This window comes from Thunnus albacares, chromosome 9 (assembly GCF_914725855.1).
Source record: "Thunnus albacares chromosome 9, fThuAlb1.1, whole genome shotgun sequence".
Taxonomy (NCBI): domain Eukaryota; kingdom Metazoa; phylum Chordata; class Actinopteri; order Scombriformes; family Scombridae; genus Thunnus; species Thunnus albacares.
The window spans coordinates 13,277,684-13,294,299 of NC_058114.1; the positions used below are offsets into that span (position 1 = coordinate 13,277,684).

The 16,616-nt window shown below is 37.8% G+C and overlaps 1 protein-coding gene across 2 annotated transcripts in view; it reads right to left on the reverse strand.

Moving 5' to 3' along the window:
- Nucleotides 1-12,096, reverse strand: part of arid3a (AT rich interactive domain 3A (BRIGHT-like)) — a 52,063-nt gene extending 39,967 nt beyond the window's left edge. For both annotated transcript variants that reach the window (XM_044361864.1, XM_044361863.1), the window contains exon 1: nucleotides 11,788-12,096. The gene's annotated coding sequence lies outside the window, so the exon portion shown is untranslated. The remainder of the gene's footprint in view (nucleotides 1-11,787) is intronic.
- Nucleotides 12,097-16,616: the final 4,520 nt, after the last annotated feature.

Sequence of the window (16,616 nt, forward strand, 5' to 3'; positions counted from 1 at the left end):
GTATTTAAGGAAAATTCTGCCCCAGATCTCTCTCTTTTTTTTAACATTAGTAGCGTGTGACTTATATTACAGTCAGCAATTCAGGCACTGAATAAGACCAGTATTTAGTGTTAAAAACAGTACTTAAAATGAATGATAACACTTATACTAAACCTTTCTGGTTGCAACTCTGCTGTGCAAAATGTCTGGAGGTTGGCTTTGGTATCTCATTCTCACACTCTATGAATAACCAGACCTTGGCTAGAGTGATAAGGCATTTGATATCTAAACTATAAGTTGGTGTGAAACTAGGCAGTATGAGCAGTCTAGGGCTGAGTCCTGTACATTGAGTCATTTCTTTACATTATCAACCCTTTGGGATGTTAACTAGCTATCATTTGAAAATCCTGCTTTGTTCCAGAAAAAAAAGGCCAGGTAGCAAACAGGTTTCATGGTCTGTCCATAGTCTTACTGCTGTAGTTTTGCTCTATCACTGGGTAACACTGATCATGTCTGAGTAGCTGTGGAAAAGGTCACTGGATGTGGTCTAAGGGAGGATTTCCTCGACAAATGTATTTCTAGACTTTTATGAAGGCTTTTGAAATGCAACAGTCTGCTTTCAAATCAGTATGACTACTTGGCGTTTGGTGTTGATCAAAGACCAAAGGACAAATATGGATACAGCTGTAATGTCTTATATATGGTGATTTAAGTGCATGCAGGAATAATGCAGCAAGAAATATAGTCCTGTCAGGTCACAGGACATTTTAAGGATGAGCTGTACCTCTTGTTCACACTGAACTTGGAAAAAGTGAGTTCAAATACTATGCTGCGTACAACTGGAAGGAGCTGTGAAAAAAAAAAAAGAAAAAAAAAAAGTGAACTTACACTCTCTAATTTCACGTGACCATTTTTAAAGGCTGTACTTATGTATGTTGCAATCCCACTTGTAATTGCTTTTCTTAATGTGAAAATAACATCTACCGTGTGAATTACCTGTACATCTGTATATGCTTAAACTTTACGTTTATTCTTGTACACAGGTGTCTCTTGCAAAAGAGATTCCAATCTCAATGAGACAACCTGTTTAAATAAAGGATTAAATAAAAAAAAAACACTCCTTATCTGACTGCCATTAACTGCTCCACTTCACTGCCTGTTTGTCTGTTTGCTGTCCGACATGTTTTTCTCTTGTATCCTTTTTCACCTTCCCTATCACTTGAATTTACATTTTAAGGCTAATATATTGAGCAAGGTACCAGCACATTTAGGGCTGCTGCTCTGTGCAGCACCATGACCTCTGGCCTCTCGGAGCAGGGTGGGGGCAAGAGAATATCGACTTCCCCCCCCCCCTCAGGTTAGAAAGCAATTGTCACACATCGCAAAATAAAGCTTAATACAACATAAAAAAGAATCCCTAAAAATGTACAACCTACTATACGAGTCTCTCAGGGCTCTTTTAACACCTTAATTGGCTAAAGGGAAGCAGGTCTGCTGGGATAGATGGCTGGGGGCGGGGACAAGCCACCAGGATAGAAACTTTGACAGTTGGCTGAATGTGGGATAAAGCACAAACGATGAGAGCTAATGGGTTAATCCTCTTTTTTTTTAAACCCACATTTGAGAGGTGGAAGATTGCAAGGTCTGAGCAAACAGAACAGAGTGATAAGAAGGAGAGCTAAGGGTCTAACTCCAACGAGATAAAGAGACCCACAACGCCTCATATACATGCACATACATATAATACTGGCTGCTTGCATGGACACGTAGCCTGTTGAACGTACTCTGGAAACAACATCAAATCCTTCTGATGCCACAGTTGCAAAGTACAACAAATGTGAAGGAATTCATTCATACTTTGTGGGGGATTTTTTTTTTCCCCAGGAACTCACTGACAACTGGTGAAGTAGTGCTTGTACAACTCACACATGTTGTTTCCAACATGTGTGCCACAAACAGGTTTTGATAGTGGAATAGAAATGGTGCTCAGACAGCATGAACACAAGGGTTTTTCCTCTGTAGGTAGTTCTTATCTAACAAAATTAGTGCAGATACATATCTTGCATTTCAACATTTGGAATCAAAGTCTTCATTTCCTTTCATGTACTGAGAGAAGAAACCATCTTTGGCCTGATAAAGCTGTGCGGTTTGAGATGAACTGGGTGAGGTCTTTGTGAGACTTGAAACTGGGTATTAAAATGAACGTCTGCCTGTTCTGCTTGACTGGAAAATCAGAGACAACCAGATTCTTAAAGTGGCAATCCACAAGATTTATGTTTTTCCCGTCCAACTCTGCTGCTAAATGCTCTTTGCTCACGTTTCTTGCTCCTCACTTTACAGATCAGATGTGTATCAGCGTGGGTGGTACTGTAATGTTCTCCTTGGATTCTCTGTTGATGCCGTTTTGGTTTCTGTAAATGGTACTTGCTGTACTGTGTTGTATTTATCAAATTATCTACTGCATTGATGTTCATGTTACACCCTGTTCTGAACAAAAGTTTTTCCAGCCTGACTTGTAGTCTACAGTTGATGCGATAATCATGCATGTACATAGATGTAGATTGTCTATTGTCAGGTTCAATCATCTTGTCACTCAGCAACGTCGTGCATCATGTGTCAGTTTGTACTCTCCTGCTATGATAGCAGTGAAACAGGCTTTGTGCGGATGCTGTCAAGACACATGTTCCTGGACAAATATTATATATGTGTGTTGTTTCCTGGTTGTAGTAGCACCAGTGAGCTTTTTTCAGTCTTGCTCTTATTTTTGAATGTGATTTGACTCTGACACCTGAATATATCAGACACTTTGATTCATCACACTCCAGTTTGCAGCATAACACACCAAAGATTTTATAATATTTTGAGCTGCAACCTCTAAGTTTACAGTGTTTTTTCTTGTTTGTTGTGTGTCTTTACATGTTGAGTGATATTAGAATAAAAGCTCTCAGGTAAAAAAAGACACTTCCACACCTTCCCTACTGCAAACATCTATGCGTGAAACTCAATTTCTGTTGTCACATATTTACACATATACATTTTAAATAGCAGGGGCAAATATCTTCATGTCTCTAACAGCAAATAATCCGAGCTGCAGTTTACTTGTAGGCTGTTTGTTTTGCTCAAAGGAACAGTTTGCATCAGTAAACAGCTTTGAGCTCTTCCCTTTGGCTACAATCAAGGAGCTTCTTCTCTTTTTTCCGAGGGTAGGCTACTAATATATCTTAACGGGCACTATAAACTGTACGAGGGGTGACCTGTTATTAAAATTAGCACCATGAATAAACACTATGTTGTGAGCCTGGCATAAATAGTTGATCTACATATAGCCAGGATCTCTCTAAAAGGGACTATGATTGACAGGACAAGACATTTATCCATGCTTCTTAAATTGAAATGGTGGTAAGATTGCAAAGAACTAAATGTAAAACTTTTACAGTTGAAAAGTCCAGATATCAAAGAAAAATATCCATTCGGATTGCAACAAGCCATCCTCATAGTCATTAAAAATAAAAAAAAAATAAAAGAATTTCAGTAGTATTATATTTAATTTAAATATAAGGTAATATATTAGGATTTACTTAAAGGACCAGTATGTAAGATTTAGTGGGATCTAACAGAACAGACTTGGCAGAAATGGAATATAATATTGATAAATATAATTGAATTAGTGTATAATGCCATGAAAATAAGACTCATTGTGTTTCCATGACCTTAGAATGAGCCCTTTATATGTACATAGGGAGCAGGTCCTCTTCTACGGAGCCCGCCATGTTTCTACAGTAACCCAGAACAGACAAACCAAACACTGGCTCTAAAGGGCCTTTCGCGTTTTTCGCTAGTTTCGCAGCCACCGTAGGTTCCTCTACACGCTTGGATGGAGAGGGGGAGAGGAGGGGTATTCATTTGGTTGCACTCTGTAACCTCACTGCTCGATGCCACTACATCTTAAACACTGGTCCTTTAATGAATTGTGTGCTCAATTATATTTCAAGTTAAATTTAATTTCATCCTCATTATTCATCATTTAATTTAGCAAATTTCTTAATTTTAGTATATAACTTTTATGCATTAACAAGTTCGTTATTTTAAATTAGTTTTTGTTTGTAGCATTCGTTCATCATGTAAACACTGGTTAGTGTTTAGTACAGCAGATGTTAATGAGTGGCTGTGTGGGGAGTAGCCAAACAGTAGCCATTCATGATCATTTCTACATAAAAAAAGAAAGAAAAAAAAAGGCATAAAAACAAGTCGGTCAGTGGTGCTGGTCTTGATTATGCGTCTCTCTCTCACATTCCTTGCAGTATTACCTCGCGAGGCAATAACACAGGCTCCATTGAGCTCCATTGCACCAACAACAAGATCATTGAGGAAGTGTCGCACAGGCTGGTCACGCACTTTCCACTGACCTCTTCCACCGAGCCGCAGCAACACAGCGAGACAAATCTGATTAGCCCCAGCTATGCCATAAATTAAGTGGGCATATAGCAAAAATAATCCAGTGATCCACTGCTCAGCAGTGAAATGTGTGGCTATCTATCAAGCACCAGGACCCAGCTGTGCAAGAGGGCGAGCCCCAAAATGATTTGTTGTAACTGTTGTAGCCACATGTATGATATCAAGTTGGCTCTTACAAATATTAACAATATGGATCCAAGTGATGTTTTACACTCAGAAATATGTGAAGGAAAGACAGAGTAATTTCTCTTTGCTGGCATGTTTAGTATGCACTTGCACAACAGTTCAAATGTGTGTTTATTTGTCCAATGCTCTTATTAGTGTGCTTTACACAGAGTAGAATATCAGCAGAACAGAGTCCATTACTGAGGTACTGCAGATTTAAACAGCGCTTTTTGCCCTTTGGTGAATGTTTCAGGGGCATTTCCACTCTGAAAATAGGATAACACCGGTGGAAACACTTCTAGTATTAAGAAAAATACATTTCAATATTAGATATTGGCACAAGATATCAGATAAGAGTGACTCAATGTACAAAAACTCACAATATTAAAATCTTTGTTCAGGAGTGAGTCAAAGACAGAGGAGGTCAGACATGTAGTGGAACAAAATATTACTATGTAGGTTGAGAACAACATATGCATATGTATGTTAAACAAGTGCTACTTAAAGACAGATCAGCCCACAGAGAAAATATACAGGAAAATCATTTGAACCCAACTTCATGGGAGGACTTCATCTAACCACAAGAAAAGTCATCAAGATATGGATCATTAAAATGGGGGAGAAGAAAAAGTATCTGCTGACTCAGCAGAAATGTTCGCAGGCATTTATGTTTGCCGCCCATCTGGTGGATATTGACCTCGCCATGTTACAAACCTACCTACTGTACAGCTTCACGTGGAGACAGTAGTGTTATGAGAGCAAACATTAATCTCATGTGATGACAGCTCTAGTGGAGAAACATGGGTCATTCTTAAGGAGGCGATCACCAGCACAACTGAAGTCAAACAACGTCACCGAGCGTCAGGTTTTTTAAGCTCTGTTCTGGTTGAATTGTTGTATTTCCAGCTCATGCTGGCTTTTTTTTTTCTTCTTTTGTTCCGTACAGTCCAATCACAAGCTCAATCAACACTTTTCTGACACAATCTTGACAGAAGGTGAACAGCGTGTGCTTGACAACAATAGCGTTGAATGTGGGGCTATTGTACTGGATTGCATTAGTTTTGTACAGTTGTTATTCTGTGCATTCACTATTCATTTCTATTCATTATTTCACCTACACAGCTTCCTATTACTCAGTTTTACCAGAAAAAGAACATGTGACGACTGGAAAAGCACATTTCCTGAAATAAAATATGTAAATGTTACTTTTTATACACACAGCTTTAATTCAACTCTAGCACTTTTTTACAACTTGCCTGTATGACTCACTTTTCATGCTTAACATGAGCTTCAGAGGCAACTAAATTCCTCATGTGTGCAAACTGACTTTGCCATAAAAAAAGAAAACAGATTCAGGAGACAGCCTGCGTGTTGCTGCTCGCAGAGTTCAGTGCGCTGCTATTGTAACCCTAGACTGACGGTATGATGATAGTTCCTCTAGTGCGGGAGAGGTGGGGTAGGGGGTTTGCATTTTCATTCAATGGCATGAACGTCCCAAACTGGATTAACTTGTTGGTTTATATGGTGACTGTGCGGTCACGTCATTGTATTGTGATCTTTAACAATCAAGTCTTTTGTCTGCACAGTGGCTGTGGACGAGTGGAAATCTTAGATAAAGAGCTTTATGTGGTCTACATGGAGACATCCAGAACAGAAATTGTCACATCTATGCTAAATGCGGATCACAGTTCCATGTGCACACGCTTCTCTGTATACCATCTAATAAAAACTAGAAGCTATGTTTGCTCATGAGGGATGTGTACTTTTTGGCATGGATCTGATTAAATTAGCTTTTGATTGCTTGGGCAGGTTGCCAGCGCCAGCAGACGCAAATATGACATACAAATGCCTCAGGTTTGACGGACATGTCAGCATGTTGCAGCTGTGTGTTGGTATCCAGGCAGACAAGTACCAGGATAGATCACGCTGGCTGAAAACACAAGGACTACAACTGTCCTAGCAGCTCGGTTAAGGAACTGCAGGGCATCCCAAAACCTCAGACCTTTCCTTAGGCTGCTCTCTGCCTGCGTCACCGTCAGCACTGATGGGATTCCCCCATGGCTTCAGCCCAAGCAGTGAAGTAGCTTGTGATTTTTTTTCCTGTGTTTTTTGGCAGGATAACACAGTTAAAGCCCCACGTGCCGTACAAGCTCTTCAGAAATGTAGCTTTTGGCACAAGAGCAGCTGAAAGGCAGCCAAGCCACGCTGCCTCCCACTTCTTTAATGGCAGGAAAACTTGTGGTGCACAGACACAACTCACAGTCACTGTAACACAACTCATGCTGATATTATTTACAAGTGGGTTATTACTGAAACATTCAAGTAGCACCATGTAAGCCTTAAGCCAAAGCCCACACCCTTAAGCCTTGAAGGGAGATTGGAATCTAGTGACAACATAAAAAGCAGTCTTTACAACCCTGCTGCAAAGGATTATTGTTTGATAATAAGAAAACAAACAGGCGTCAGACCTGTTTGTCTTTGTTTGTGCATGTTTGTCATTTATTCACAGCCACTAACCAGTTTAGTGGCCAACTGCCAGAGACTGCCGCTCACTCAGCCATGATGCTCAGAGGCAAAGTGAGCAGGATATTTGCATATTACACTTGTTGCTTCTCTAAATGTTCTTCAAATACCCTTGGGCTGTGTTCAGAGGTCTGTGATGACTGGAAGTTGCGTGTATTTCTGCTCCAGTTTTGATATCGAACAAATTTACATGACAAATATAAATGCCTTTGTGTGAGCTTGAGTTGGTTTCAATACAGATCACACCAAAGGCTTGATTAGAAAAAGAGGCCAGAGGGACCAGTTTACGTGTCAAGAAAAGGAAGGCATGAAAAATACACTCCGGGGAACCAAGAGCATGATACATCAACACAACAAGACGGCGAGCAGGCATACCACCAGAAACCAAAGCTAGGAGAAGACAGACGTGACCGATGGCCACGCAGCAACACGTGTCCAAAACTTTCATGTGGACCTGATATGATGGCAGACAGTTTCTCACTGACTGTAAAAATGGTCTAGAAAACAATTATAAAGATTAAATTAAAAAGAAAAATGTATCTGTTCATTATCTTTATTATTAATCCACACACGTATATATATATATACACACACGTATATATATATATATATATATATATATATATATATATATATATATATATATATATATATATATATATATATATATATATATATATATATATATATATGTATGTATGTATGTATATATATATATATATATATATATACACACATATATCAATCAATCAATCAATCAATCAATCAATCAATCAATCAATCAATCAATCAATCAATCGACAGTCAAAAACCCAAAGTGATTCAATTTGTACTCATATAAATATAGAGAAAAGCAGCAAATCCTCACATTGGAGATGCTTAATAAATTTAATCTTTTTGAATGAGTGAATGAAGTTTACAAAAGCACTTCATTGTTCAGTTCTTTCTAGTAATGTGTCCACTGTTCTAGAGGCTTTTCCTCCATGATAAGAACATTTTTCTTAGTATCTTTAAAAATTGACGTATTCACTATTACATCAGCTGTTGCCAACAACAGTCAAAAAACTATCAATACAGACCATTTAAAATGCCTGTAAGAACTTTTGGTGCTTGTAATAAGATGACCAAGCGGTAGGCAGATGTTCATTTTCTTCTTTAATTTCTTTAAAGGTGCCCAAATGAACACTGACACATTTTTCTTGATGTAATCATTCCTCCTGTTCATACCGACCATTAGAAGATCCCTTTATATCACTTTCAATGTAAGTGATGGTGGCCAAAATCCACAAAAATGTATTCAAAAGTTTATCTGAAGCCAATATGAAGCTTCCGCTTCCACTGCAGCTGAACAGGAAAACACAAAACTATAGATTTGGAGGAGATCTTCTAATGGCCAGTATGAACAGGACTACAGCGAGGAAAAACTCTTTCAGTGCTCATTTGGGTGCCTGGTTTTAAGACAAAGTTGAAAAATTGTGAACCTGTCCTTTAAGCCTGGAAAGACACAATAATCAAGTATTATTGTGATACTTTAATAACCAAAAATCCACAACATGTGACATCACAATATCAATATAATATATTGATATATGACCAGGTCAAAGTCTGCTGATATTTCAACACCTCCCGTTGATGGGAAATGACAAAAAAAAAAAAAAATCAACACAAGCATCAGTTCTTCAAATCAAGAGCAACCGCAAGAATCATTATGTAAACCCGGTTTCATAACAGAGCGTGTTACTTGTTAGGCCAGCCTACATTATGCAAAATGCCTTTTAAGATCTGAACTTGATCGCCGGCCATACGTTTCTAATCCACAGTGGGCCGATCACAACGTAAACACCCCCAACCCCCACCTGCTCGCTACAGAAGTATTTCTCTTCACTGGATACACTGAGCCGGTGCAGCTAGCCGGTGCCGGCCAGAGGATACCATATGCCAGATTGGACCAAACAGATTAGTGTGGCAATTTCTAGGCAAGCCCCTAAGGTGATTGGAGGATGGAGGAGTGTAGAGTGCGATAAGGGGCCTGGAAATCTCTCTTAATAATTTCAGTGCTTAATAATCACATTGGGAGGCCGCAGGTGCCAAATTCAATCTAACGTCTCACACTTTCTTTCTCTTTGTCAACCAAAACTTTAACAAGTTACCTGCACTTCGATATGAAAATCATACACATTTTTAAATGGAGTCACACCAGCAAAAGATGTTTAGTTAACTGCAATTAGCCTATTGCTTTGCCATCCTGGGGAAAAAAATTTGGCCACTGTACCTCAAACAACACGCCCCCGCCATCTTAGTGCTGGATTTGGTGTGAATGCAGTTTTCCTGTCATCTGAGTTATGCAGAAGGAAACATATGGGTCAATATGTTGTATACTTCCTGAAAATTCATTTAGATACAACGAAGTGCTCCACCGAAACCGTACCCAACCCTCTGTGTTGAGTACGTACATCACGTCATCACGTACTATACATCGATTTAAAGCAAAACCAGATACCTATGTCTGTACTCCCCCACCCCCACTACTCAATGAGCCCCTGGTGAGAAACTATAACCCCAACCACAAACCAAATGCCCATCAATCTTGCAGTTTTGGTTGTGGCTATGAGGTCTGTCAGCATTGGCGTAACCAACCAGGCTCTCCTAAAAGAAACACAGTAAGATCCTGAGCATTTTTTGAATCAACTTGGAATGAAAAGTTGCATTTGCTTCCCCTTTTCAAGTCCTCTGACGTCATACCATGGGGTTTCCCAGCACCCCGCTGTAGCACTGAAGTCAGCTCATTGTATCCACATTGCTCCCCCTGACATGCTGGACTTGCCTTGTGGATGTTTTGACTTGACTTGTCTTGATCTCAGCCACTATGAGATCCTGAAAGCCTTTTAATCCACCTACTCCACCTTTTGTGTCGCACTTCCACTGAAATACCAACAGCCTTTAGGGGTTTTACCTGTGAGATAACCTGCGACACAGCCCTTAAACATTTTTTGTGAAATCAAGTCATTTGGGGAGGGTTTATTGCAGAGAAGTTCGCGAAATTTCAGACAAATCACATGTCCACATGAACGCTGAAACAGGTTTTGCTGGCTGTGAATCATTCTTCCTGTTCATACTGACCATTAGAAGATCTTCTCATAATGTGCTTTCAATTTAAATGATGGGGGGGGGACGAAATCCACCTCGTTTTGAGCAGAAATGTATTTAAAAGGTTTATCTGAAGACAATATGAGGCTTCAGCTGTCTGAGTTAATCAAATAAAGTGGATATCCTCCACAGTTAAAGTCTTTTAGTGATAAATTCTGTTTCTTGACTGACAATGTTCAGCTACAGTGGAAGGATAATGACAAAAATACACATTTTTACACTAAAAAACAGTAATTGTGAAAGATAGTTATTTGATTCTGCTGATTTGGAGGGCCGAAGCCTCATATTATGTTCAAATTAACTTTTAAATACATTTTTGTACAGAAGGAGGGCTGTGGATTATGAAGTGCATTATAAATGGATCTTCTAATGATCTATATGAACAGAAGGAACGATTACAGCAAGAAACACATACATGTGTTAATGCTCATTAAGGGACCTGACTATTGTTTTAGAAGTTATTCTTACATTTTTAAGTGCATGTAGTCCATTTATTGCCTGTTTTGGTCTTAAATATGACTGAAATCTTTGTAAACCTGGTATGGACAATTTAACCCTGCCATTACTACTCTGTTTTAGGTATTGTTAATGTGAATAGCAGAAAGGCCTAAGGGATATCAGCTGCAAAGTCATTCATAAACCCACCTTTAGACCCCTAACATGACATTTTAACTAACCAAACTTTGTTTTAAGGCCCTGCAGTCCATTGTAGCTGCTGTCACATGCACTGGCTTTTATATCTGACTTAAAAGGGCAATCTGATGTATATGTAACGTTACACAATCATGTAGTGCATGTTTAATGGCGTTGTAAAAAAGACAGCAACTCAGAATTATTACAGAATGTGTTCGAACTGTAGACGAGGCGAGCTGCCACCGTGAGAAAACTCGTTTAAAAATCACTTTAATTAGTCAGTTTAATCAGTTTTATGTCATAAATCTTAAATGGCGAACACATGAGCAGTTGCTTTATCCGTTATTGGCCTCTAGCTAACCGGATAACGACACTGTGAATAATCAGCTTGTAATATTAACTGAAGCCAAGTTACGGTTCTACATTGTGAGAGACTTTTGGTCACGTTAACGGTCGAAATCCGACCGTTAGCCCGTTAAAACAGTATAACGTTTTTCTAAACTGACGGTTAAAACGAACAATGCTAGGTTTTAACGTACTCAGTTTTATTTCTTACTCTTTATATTCCGTTAAAAATCAAACCGCCGAAAAATCGCGTTAAAACGTCAAGCACACGCTCTCCGGTTATATTTTAACACAAGAGATGGTGCCACTCTCAGTAGAGCTTATATTACATTCATTGGCTGACATAACTAGACTATCGATCAGGCGATTTGATTACGTCGTATCGATAAAAAAAAAAAACAACGCTGCGTCCTATGAGTGACAAGTGAAACAGAAGCAGAAGAGAAAAAAAGAGGGAAGCCACGGAAACAGACGGTGTTTACAAGACTGTACAGGCTTTAAAAAATAAATAAAGAGAAATAAAGAGAATTATAAACTTACCACGCCGGCTTCCGTTCGGTTTTTACACTCTTTGGAACCGGAAGAAACATTCCTGTTCTCCCCGTCTCTGAATCCTCGTCTCCCCCCCCTCTCTCGGTTACACACGGAGGAGAAGAAAGCACCAAAAATAGGAAGAGGAGAGGTGGTTCGTGTGTTTATCGTCTAGAAATAAAGTGGTTTCATGTGACTGCATGATATCCACGCATTCGGCTTGTGCGTGTAATTGTGTTTTCAGAGTTTGCGCGTCGGTGTGAGTGCCCGCATCGCTCAGATAGACAGACTGACTGACGGTCGGACGGAGGGAGGGAGGCGTGGAGACACTCTCCGGCCTGCACAGTCAGATCATTGGTTGACAAACAGCAATCAGATGCAAATTCCTAACCTCTGAATCAGCAGGGGCCAGCCCCCCAACCCCCGTTAACCCCCCGCCCCCTCCCCCGGAGCAGGGGCTGTCGGTAAATGCAGGGGTGTGAACTATAAAGAGAGGCGGAGGGGGGCAGAAAGGTGCATGCTACGTGCTTTATAAGCCTTACATTTTCCATTCTTAAAATTTCTGACATATGAATCCTTACAGATCCCCTCCAGACGTTTTTAAAGACGTAAAATACACTACTTTGAATAATAATGTGTGTTTGATATTGTTTTTCCCCACACAAAAAAATAATTATCTTGCAGATAATTTATAAATTATCTAGCAGATGAAGGTGAAAACAGCCTACCAGCGTCAAACTCTGCACATAATTATTCTGCACATTGAAACTCAAACATTCAACTCAAGTAACAAGAAAAACCCATTTTTGAGTGGAAGGGGACTTTAATTTGATAGTAGGATACACGGCGTGTTTTGTATTTTTCTTTTCTGTCGGCAAATCAATCAAACAATAAAAACAAAAAAAGTATTTATAGGTGTGTAGCCAAAGTGTGATATAGTTTATAGTGTATATATAGACATTAATTGTTGTCTAAAAGCTTTTGAAGACACATAAATGAGATACACCATGGTAGAGCTGCTATTAAATTATTATATCTGGTACTGTAAATATATATGTAGGTAACACTACAACATATTTAATTTGCATTAATTACTTCACCTATACAACATATACATGTACTGTATATCTATAGCTAAAATCTACCAGAAACATCACTTCTGCACATATTTTGCACAACTTTTCTATTTTTATAACCCATTTCAGGTCATGTATATAGTCTAAGTACTGTAATATTTATAATGTTTATAGATTGAATTACATTTACTTGACTTTTTATTTTGTTTGTATTTATTACTCTTAGTTCTTATCTGTTTCGTTGTTTCCCGCACTGCTGTAACATGCGAATTTCCCCTCTAAGGATCAATAAAGTCTTATCTTATCTTATTCACCAACTATTTTGATAATTGATTGTTTGGAGTCTTTTTTTAATTAAAAATGTGTAAATTCTCTGATTCCAGCTTCTCAAACATGGATATTTTCTGGTTTCTTTAGTCTTCTATGACAGTATCTTTGGGTTGTGGACTGTTGGTCCGGACAAAACAAGACATTTGAGGTTGCATCTTGGGCTTGATCAACATTTTATAGACCAAACTAATCGTTTAATTGAGAAAGTAATTGGCAGATTAATCGATGGTGACAATTATCATTAGTTGCAGCCCTACACAATTGCACTGGATGATCTTTTCTTAAATATGTCAAACATGGGCACTGTAGTTTATTTTGACATCGTCTTAGGGCTGTAAATATTTAACAGAGAACCATCTGTGAATTAATCTGCAGATGAAAATGCACAATGTATTCCTGTTTAAGTTATGTTTGCAAAAAAACTACAGTACCCAGCTGTTTTAGGAAATTATCTAGCCTTTTAAAAATTGAAACTATATATTTGACCAGTTGTTTAAGAGTTACCTCATCGGTAGGTATCAAGAGTTGGACTGTGTAGGTTAAACATTCATCAACAGCCACTTGTATCACTTGTCAGGAGGAGTAACAACATTAATCTGGGGGGTGGTTACAGGTTGTTTAAAAGGAAAAAAGGGGGAAAATCTGTTATGCAAAATTTTGTTTATTTTCTGATTTGTTTTCTCATCAAATACTTGATACTTTCACCTCTTCATGTGTCTAAAAATCCCTCAAATTAAATTATTTAAGAAGAAACAGATCACTTTTTGGTGAACAGATGACAACTCATGTCCACATTAAAGAACATAACCTGTTAGGAGGGGTCATTACAGGCATTTTAAGGTGTAACAAGTCAAAAGAAATGGGAACCAGTGAGAGATGCTGTGGGAATGTACAGGGTGAAAAGGCTCATCTGTATAAATGTTTCCAGTCTGTGATCTGAAAATTCTTGAATAAAGCCAAATTCAATTCAAAATCAAGCAACTTAACACCTTCAAGAGTTTAAACTCATGTTACATTTATATTTTCAGCGTGTGGTTTACTATATTTTTTATACATTTGTGCCGTTACAGGTTTTGTTTGTTGTGTTTACGTTTCATGTCAGTGTTGATTTTTGGTGACGGTCCCTTGGTACAGAACCCTGTACAGCAGGGAGGATGAATACTGTGTTAGGTGTGAAAACTGCATAAAATAAGCTTAAAAGCGAAGCCTAATACCTCAGCTGATCACAAATATAATTGATTTACAGAGATATGGCTGATTTTATTTCCTCTACATCACTGAGAAGTGTCATTTCATTTCACTAAGCTTCTCAACATCCATTTAGGTCATTCAGGTTTATTTAGTGGAGGGGAACTCACCTAAACTTACTTTTAAATCCAACATTTTATTTTCAGGATATATGTGTCAACTGAATGAATGAATTAGACTGAAATAAATTGATTATTAATACTAAACATGAGGCAGTGAGTTATTTCATCATGCTGCTGGTCTTATTTGACTTACTCAGTTGTGACTTTACCTCAAATAACACAACATAATGTTGAAAATCCTAATGCGTAGGGCTGTAACTAATGATTATTTTCATTATCGATTAATCTGTCGATTATTTTCTTGATTAATCAATGAGTTGTTTGGTCCTTAAAATGTCAGAAAATGGTGAAAAATATTGATCACTGTTTCCAAAAACCCAAGGTGACATCCACTAATGTCGTCTTATGTCTCAACCAACAGTCTACAACCAAAGATATTCAGTTTACTGTCAGAGACTAAAGATATCAGAAAATATTCACATTTGAGAAACTGGAACCAGAGAATTTTTACGTTTTCTAAGACTTCTAAGAATGATTAATCAATTATCAAAATAGTTGGCAATTAATTTAATAGTAGGAAATTGTTGCAGCGCTACCTCAATGCCACTTTCTTTTTTTATGTTTCATCAAATGTTTCATTCATGAAACCATCAAAAATCTGCATTAAATTCTAAAAATGGAAAAAAAACCCCCACTGTATTCATTTTAATACATTACATATCGAAAATTCAACTGTTTCAGGGCCCTCAGATACTGGAATTACAAGTTCAAAATGTCTAAAATTCAACATAACTCTTTTACAAAAACTATACACTTAAAAACAAAAAAAAATTCCAGCTCTGACAGCCTGTGTGTGAAACTTGAGGATTAATTAATCACACATATTCGAAAGTGGAAACAATGATGAACCACAATGTAAACGAAAGCACTGCTTCATTCACATAGACCAAACCATGTGGTTAAAATAGCACATTTAGAAAGGAAAACTCTGTCTGTGAAAATAAGCCATTCAGCCACAGAAAAATAAACTCAGTGCAGGAAATCATCCCACGTTTGTTGACAGCTGGTCACTTTGTCTATATCCAAATATAATTTTACACTTGGTAAAAAAGCCTGTGAGTGCTGAGTGGTCTGTAACTGGTTGAGTCCTGCAGCTGTTTACTAAAATAAAGAGCTTGAGATATTTAAAACAGAAAAATGATCCTTCATCTGCCTCATCACATGTAACAGGATCCAGGACAGAAGTGTGCTCATTGCTCTGACGTCAGTGAGAGATGAAATTAAAATCAAATGAGTCTCAGGTTCATAATCCGACACTTGATATCAAAGTAATTAAAAATGTGCTGTTGCCTTTCAGCTTCAGCGTGTGGCCGACACAGGAAAGAATTTGTTTTTTTATACCTGCAATCACAAGAACTAAGAAAAAATATTAAAAGATTTCAGATGAAAATAAAAACATAATTCAGCAGCCACAAGATTGAGATTTTGTTTCCTTCAGTTCAGCAACATTTGTGCAACTTGGTGTTGCATTTCCTAAAGTGCAGAGACCACAACAGAGTGATACAACAAGTAGAAAACCTTCTTAAAACTGACACAAACAGCAGCTTTTCCTGTTTTGAAGTACTTTGACTTCTAACAACAACACTATTAGTACAGCTCTGAGTATTTCTGTTTTTATGTAAATAATGAAGTGTTTGACAAGTAAATATAACTATAGCTTGGGTCATTTATTTAGATTTGAACCTGTTCATGTCACAATGGAATAAAAGAAGTATTCAGTCTTTACTCTTAACTGTAATTCATATTTCTACTACATCAAATACATTTGATTAATGTGTTCTTGTTTCTTGTGTGATTGTTTGTTTGTTTGAGTATGAAGCCAAGTTCCTCTGTTTTGTGCAAGTTTTGTCTGAACTTATCTTTAAAAGCTTCTTTTGAAGGCACAATACATGATGTAGACAAACTTTAATATTGAAGTAAATAAGATACTACTTCAAACAATAATAAAAAGGTGGGTCATACTCATTTAAATACCAATAAGCAGTATCAGTATCTGTCATATGTATTATTAATACATAATCAAGTTGTATAGGTTGCTACTGCTTCTCCTATTTGTCAATTC